Source organism: Schistocerca serialis, unplaced genomic scaffold (assembly GCF_023864345.2).
Source record: "Schistocerca serialis cubense isolate TAMUIC-IGC-003099 unplaced genomic scaffold, iqSchSeri2.2 HiC_scaffold_55, whole genome shotgun sequence".
Lineage (NCBI taxonomy): Eukaryota > Metazoa > Arthropoda > Insecta > Orthoptera > Acrididae > Schistocerca > Schistocerca serialis.
The window spans coordinates 32,501-39,766 of NW_026048135.1; the positions used below are offsets into that span (position 1 = coordinate 32,501).

General features: G+C 58.6%; 2 non-coding genes and 1 pseudogene across 2 annotated transcripts; all 3 read right to left on the minus strand.

Annotated features, from left to right (window-relative positions):
- LOC126447934 (large subunit ribosomal RNA) overlaps positions 1-4,015 on the minus strand; it is a 6,760-nt pseudogene extending 2,745 nt beyond the window's left edge.
- Positions 4,016-4,203: 188 nt separating this feature from the next.
- Positions 4,204-4,358, minus strand: LOC126447937 (5.8S ribosomal RNA). Its single transcript, XR_007583949.1, has one exon. It is a non-coding gene; the product is annotated as a 5.8S ribosomal RNA (ribosomal RNA).
- A 353-nt stretch (positions 4,359-4,711) lies between these two features.
- On the minus strand, positions 4,712-6,620 carry LOC126447931 (small subunit ribosomal RNA). Its single transcript, XR_007583947.1, has one exon. It is a non-coding gene; the product is annotated as a small subunit ribosomal RNA (ribosomal RNA).
- Between the last annotated feature and the right edge of the window lie 646 nt (positions 6,621-7,266).

Consider the following 7,266-nt stretch of genomic DNA (forward strand, 5'->3'; position numbering starts at 1 on the left):
TCTCCCATCGCCAGTGCTGGGATGTTATTCCCCCCAGCACGAAAGATGACAGTCTCGTCGACCTTGGTTTTCTTCTCCCGGCCTGATGAGACAAGGGCGAGAGAAAAACACTTCCGTGGGTTGACCTCGAGCCCGAGATCCCCCAGGGCCGACGTGGCGATGGTGAGAAGTTCCTGCAATCCATCACGAGTCTCGGCGAACAGCAGGAGGTCATCAGCGAATGCAGCCGCATTTATCCGCCGTCCAAGAATGCGTGCACCAATATGAGCAGGCAGACGAGACAAGAGAATGTCAATGGACATGTTGAAGAGAATAGGAGACAGCGGGTCACCCTGCCGAACACCCCTCGAAGGCCGCACTAGATCTGACGACTTCCCATCCGCGCAGATAACCGTCGATCCTGCCTCATAGCAACCCTGGATGTAGTCAATGAACTCGACTGGCAGACCATGGGCCCTTAGCACAGGACCAAGGGCACCATGGGCAAGCGAGTCGAAGGCCTTTGACACATCCAGAGATGCCAAGTACAGCGAGCCGGCAGCTCGGCACGCCTGGGTCATCGCCAGATCCAGAAGAAAGGTGTTATGAAGCATCCCATCCTGAGGGATGAAAGCCCGCTGGCGACCGTCCAACACACAGTAGCGCATCAGGCGGCCAACCAGAACCTTGTGAAAGGCTCTGGTCAGCACCGAGCACACTGTGATTGGACGAAAGTCAGCAGGGGATGCTGCGGCGGTCTTCTTGGGCAGCAGGGTTGTTCTGGCCTGAAGGAGTCGGGATGGAAGGGAACGGGAAAGGAGGAGGAAATTAAGGATCTTGAGGAGAACCTCCCGGGGAAGGCGACGCAGTTGCGTCGGCGTGAGGCCATCAGGACCTGCAGCAGAATTGCGAGGCGGGAGAGCAGCAGTGGCTTCTTCTGCAGAAATGGGAGCCCAGAGGTCACGGAAGGGCACCCTCTTCGAGAATGGCAGCAGCTCATCGGACAGACCCTCCCCACGCGGAGGTCGAGACCTGACACGTGGTGGAGAGAAGAGGTCTGTCCAAAACTCAATCAGCCCTGGGATGGATGGTGGCTGATGCAAGAGTGTGCCATCAAGAAGTCCGTTGATACAGCGTGCTCCGTTCTTCTCCGTTAAGAGAGTCATAGTTACTCCCGCCGTTTACCCGCGCTTGCTTGAATTTCTTCACGTTGACATTCAGAGCACTGGGCAGAAATCACATTGCGTCAACACCCGCTAGGGCCATCGCAATGCTTTGTTTTAATTAGACAGTCGGATTCCCCCAGTCCGTGCCAGTTCTGAGTTGATCGTTGAATGGCGGCCGAAGAGAATCCGCGCACCCGCGCGCCCCCGGAGGAGCACGCTAAGGCGGACGCGGCCTCGCAGCAAGGAAGATCCGTGGGAGGCCAAGGCACGGGACCGAGCTCGGATCCTGCACGCAGGTTGAAGCACCGGGGCGCGAACGCCGCGCAGGCGCGCGCATCCTGCACCGCCGGCCAGCACGAGGCCGACCAACGGCGAGAGCAGACCACGCCCGCGCTAAACGCCCGCACTTACCGGCACCCCTACGGCACTCACCTCGCCCAGGCCCGGCACGTTAGCGCTGACCCACTTCCCGACCAAGCCCGACACGCCCCGATCCTCAGAGCCAATCCTTATCCCGAAGTTACGGATCCAATTTGCCGACTTCCCTTACCTACATTATTCTATCGACTAGAGGCTCTTCACCTTGGAGACCTGCTGCGGATATGGGTACGAACCGGCGCGACACCTCCACGTGGCCCTCTCCCGGATTTTCAAGGTCCGAGGGGAAGATCGGGACACCGCCGCAACTGCGGTGCTCTTCGCGTTCCAAACCCTATCTCCCTGCTAGAGGATTCCAGGGAACTCGAACGCTCATGCAGAAAAGAAAACTCTTCCCCGATCTCCCGACGGCGTCTCCGGGTCCTTTTGGGTTACCCCGACGAGCATCTCTAAAAGAGGGGCCCGACTTGTATCGGTTCCGCTGCCGGGTTCCGGAATAGGAACCGGATTCCCTTTCGCCCAACGGGGGCCAGCACAAAGCGCATCATGCTATGACGGCCCCCATCAACATCGGATTTCTCCTAGGGCTTAGGATCGACTGACTCGTGTGCAACGGCTGTTCACACGAAACCCTTCTCCGCGTCAGCCCTCCAGGGCCTCGCTGGAGTATTTGCTACTACCACCAAGATCTGCACCGACGGCGGCTCCAGGCAGGCTCACGCCCAGACCCTTCTGCGCCCACCGCCGCGACCCTCCTACTCGTCAGGGCTTCGCGGCCGGCCGCAAGGACCGGCCATGACTGCCAGACTGACGGCCGAGTATAGGCACGACGCTTCAGCGCCATCCATTTTCAGGGCTAGTTGCTTCGGCAGGTGAGTTGTTACACACTCCTTAGCGGATTCCGACTTCCATGGCCACCGTCCTGCTGTCTTAAGCAACCAACGCCTTTCATGGTTTCCCATGAGCGTCGATTCGGGCGCCTTAACTCGGCGTTTGGTTCATCCCACAGCGCCAGTTCTGCTTACCAAAAGTGGCCCACTTGGCACTCCGATCCGAGTCGTTTGCTCGCGGCTTCAGCATATCAAGCAAGCCGGAGATCTCACCCATTTAAAGTTTGAGAATAGGTTGAGGTCGTTTCGGCCCCAAGGCCTCTAATCATTCGCTTTACCGGATGAGACTCGTACGAGCACCAGCTATCCTGAGGGAAACTTCGGAGGGAACCAGCTACTAGATGGTTCGATTAGTCTTTCGCCCCTATACCCAGCTCCGACGATCGATTTGCACGTCAGAATCGCTACGGACCTCCATCAGGGTTTCCCCTGACTTCGTCCTGGCCAGGCATAGTTCACCATCTTTCGGGTCCCAACGTGTACGCTCTAGGTGCGCCTCACCTCGCAATGAGGACGAGACGCCCCGGGAGTGCGGAGGCCGCCGCCCCGTGAAGGGCGGGGAAGCCCCATCCTCCCTCGGCCCGCGCAAGGCGAGACCTTCACTTTCATTACGCCTTTAGGTTTCGTACAGCCCAATGACTCGCGCACATGTTAGACTCCTTGGTCCGTGTTTCAAGACGGGTCGTGAAATTGTCCAAAGCTGAAGCGCCGCTGACGGGAGCGATTATTCCGCCCGAGAGCATCCCGAGCCAACAGCGGCGCGGGTCCGGGGCCGGGCCAGGTAGGTCCGTCATCCGGGAAGAACCGCGCGCGCTTGCCGGGAGCCCGAGCGCCCAAAGGGGCGAATCGACTCCTCCAGATATACCGCCGGGCAGCCAGCCAGGACACCGGGGCTCTGCCCAACAGACGCGAACCGAGGCCCGCGGAAGGACAGGCTGCGCACCCGGGCCGTAGGCCGGCACCCAGCGGGTCGCGACGTCCTACTAGGGGAGAAGTGCGGCCCACCGCACACCGGAACGGCCCCGCCCCGCGGCGAGTGGAAAGGCAACCGGACACGACCCCGCCGCGAATTGCTCCGCGCGGGCGGCCGGCCCCATCTGCCGAGGGCGGAGGCCAGTGGCCGGATGGGCGTGAATCTCACCCGTTCGACCTTTCGGACTTCTCACGTTTACCCCAGAACGGTTTCACGTACTTTTGAACTCTCTCTTCAAAGTTCTTTTCAACTTTCCCTCACGGTACTTGTTCGCTATCGGTCTCGTGGTCATATTTAGTCTCAGATGGAGTTTACCACCCACTTGGAGCTGCACTCTCAAGCAACCCGACTCGAAGGAGAGGTCCCGCCGACGCTCGCACCGGCCGCTACGGGCCTGGCACCCTCTACGGGCCGTGGCCTCATTCAAGTTGGACTTGGGCTCGGCGCGAGGCGTCGGGGTAGTGGACCCTCCCAAACACCACATGCCACGACAGGCGGCAGCCTGCGGGGTTCGGTGCTGGACTCTTCCCTGTTCGCTCGCCGCTACTGGGGGAATCCTTGTTAGTTTCTTTTCCTCCGCTTAGTAATATGCTTAAATTCAGCGGGTAGTCTCGCCTGCTCTGAGGTCGTTGTACGAGGTGTCGCACGCCACACCGCCAGCCGGCTGTGCACGCTACCGAGTAAGTACCGGTATGCGAACCGCCAGGCGACGGGCGCGCATCGCACGTTTAAGGAGACGCGGCCGGCCCCACAGGCGGCCACGACACTCCCAGGTCTGCGAAGCGGGGCAAACGCCGCGCGCTTCAGTATACGTAGCCGACCCTCAGCCAGACGTGGCCCGGGAACGGAATCCATGGACCGCAATGTGCGTTCGAAACGTCGATGTTCATGTGTCCTGCAGTTCACATGTCGACGCGCAATTTGCTGCGTTCTTCATCGACCCACGAGCCGAGTGATCCACCGTCCTGGGTGATCTTTTCATAGTTTCCACCATCTCTTTCGAGACAGTTGCATAGGCGGGACTGAGGCGTGTGGCGGCCCTGTTCCAGCGTTCAGTGTCCAACGGCCTCACGGCCGATGGGCGTCGTACGGCTCCACACCGGAGCGGACAGGCAGTCGGGCGAAAGTCATTCAAAACCGGCGCCAGGCGCCAGGTGCCGCAGGCCAGCCGCTCCAGCGCTTCAGCGCTCGTACCACACAACATTGCCGTTAGTTTTGAGACGAACGCGTGGTTCCGCACGCGGCGCACGGCTACTGCGAGCCGTACAGGTAGCTGCGTGTTGCGCGACACGACACGCACATCGAAAGACATGCAGTCTAGTCGGTAATGATCCTTCCGCAGGTTCACCTACGGAAACCTTGTTACGACTTTTACTTCCTCTAAATGATCAAGTTTGGTCATCTTTCCGGTAGCATCGGCAACGACAGAGTCAATGCCGCGTACCAGTCCGAAGACCTCACTAAATCATTCAATCGGTAGTAGCGACGGGCGGTGTGTACAAAGGGCAGGGACGTAATCAACGCGAGCTTATGACTCGCGCTTACTGGGAATTCCTCGTTCATGGGGAACAATTGCAAGCCCCAATCCCTAGCACGAAGGAGGTTCAGCGGGTTACCCCGACCTTTCGGCCTAGGAAGACACGCTGATTCCTTCAGTGTAGCGCGCGTGCGGCCCAGAACATCTAAGGGCATCACAGACCTGTTATTGCTCAATCTCGTGCGGCTAGAAGCCGCCTGTCCCTCTAAGAAGAAAAGTAATCGCTGACAGCACGAAGGATGTCACGCGACTAGTTAGCAGGCTAGAGTCTCGTTCGTTATCGGAATTAACCAGACAAATCGCTCCACCAACTAAGAACGGCCATGCACCACCACCCACCGAATCAAGAAAGAGCTATCAATCTGTCAATCCTTCCGGTGTCCGGGCCTGGTGAGGTTTCCCGTGTTGAGTCAAATTAAGCCGCAGGCTCCACTCCTGGTGGTGCCCTTCCGTCAATTCCTTTAAGTTTCAGCTTTGCAACCATACTTCCCCCGGAACCCAAAAGCTTTGGTTTCCCGGAGGCTGCCCGCCGAGTCATCGGAGGAACTGCGGCGGATCGCTGGCTGGCATCGTTTATGGTTAGAACTAGGGCGGTATCTGATCGCCTTCGAACCTCTAACTTTCGTTCTTGATTAATGAAAACATACTTGGCAAATGCTTTCGCTTCTGTTCGTCTTGCGACGATCCAAGAATTTCACCTCTAACGTCGCAATACGAATGCCCCCGCCTGTCCCTATTAATCATTACCTCGGGTTCCGAAAACCAACAAAATAGAACCGAGGTCCTATTCCATTATTCCATGCACACAGTATTCAGGCGGGCTTGCCTGCTTTAAGCACTCTAATTTGTTCAAAGTAAACGTGCCGGCCCACCGAGACACTCAATAAAGAGCACCCTGGTAGGATTTCAACGGGGTCCGCCTCGGGACGCACGAGCACGCACGAGGCGGTCGCACGCCTTCGGCTCGCCCCACCGGCAGGACGTCCCACGATACATGCCAGTTAAACACCGACGGGCGGTGAACCAACAGCGTGGGACACAAATCCAACTACGAGCTTTTTAACCGCAACAACTTTAATATACGCTATTGGAGCTGGAATTACCGCGGCTGCTGGCACCAGACTTGCCCTCCAATAGATACTCGTTAAAGGATTTAAAGTGTACTCATTCCGATTACGGGGCCTCGGATGAGTCCCGTATCGTTATTTTTCGTCACTACCTCCCCGTGCCGGGAGTGGGTAATTTGCGCGCCTGCTGCCTTCCTTGGATGTGGTAGCCGTTTCTCAGGCTCCCTCTCCGGAATCGAACCCTGATTCCCCGTTACCCGTTACAACCATGGTAGGCGCAGAACCTACCATCGACAGTTGATAAGGCAGACATTTGAAAGATGCGTCGCCGGTACGAGGACCGTGCGATCAGCCCAAAGTTATTCAGAGTCACCAAGGCAAACGGACCGGACGAGCCGACCGATTGGTTTTGATCTAATAAAAGCGTCCCTTCCATCTCTGGTCGGGACTCTGTTTGCATGTATTAGCTCTAGAATTACCACAGTTATCCAAGTAACGTGGGTACGATCTAAGGAACCATAACTGATTTAATGAGCCATTCGCGGTTTCACCTTAATGCGGCTTGTACTGAGACATGCATGGCTTAATCTTTGAGACAAGCATATGACTACTGGCAGGATCAACCAGGGAGCTGCGTCAACTAGAGCTGAGCAGCCGGCCGCCCGGGAGTGTGTCCCGGGGGCCCGCGCGAACACGCAAGCGTCCGCTCAATTATTCTGCAAACAGGAGGAGGCTGAGCTCCCCTGCACAACACACCTCGAAACCCTCTCAGGTCCCGGCGGCGCGCAGCGCCGTCCTAAGTACTTGGTCGGGTTCGAGAGAGGCGCAATCGCCCGGAGTTAGGCGAGTAGACGCTTTAGGTGCGACCACCCGTGCTCCCAACTGAGCTTGCCGCTGCCGACAGAGGCCCGGGAGCGTGCTGTCGTGGCATTGCCGGCGGGAGACAACACGCGCCACCTACGGTGACCGGCAGCTCCAACGCCAGCGCCACAGAAGGACAAAAGCCCCACTTGGGTGCCGAAGCGAACTCTCCCAGCACAGCGCACGCGCCAACACGTCCGCACAGCTGCGATACAAACCACCTGCGAGAACCGCTGGGGCGACCGAGCAGCAGACGGCGTCGCGGCGCCGAGCGCCGGGCGGCGGCGCATCCTCAGCGCACACAGTCCTCAATCGGACCAGCACACTGCAGATGGCCACCGCGCTTCGCACCGGGCCCGCGAGGACCTACTTTGGCCGCAAGGCGCCGCGAGCAGGGGGCGCCGGCGCGCAGCTG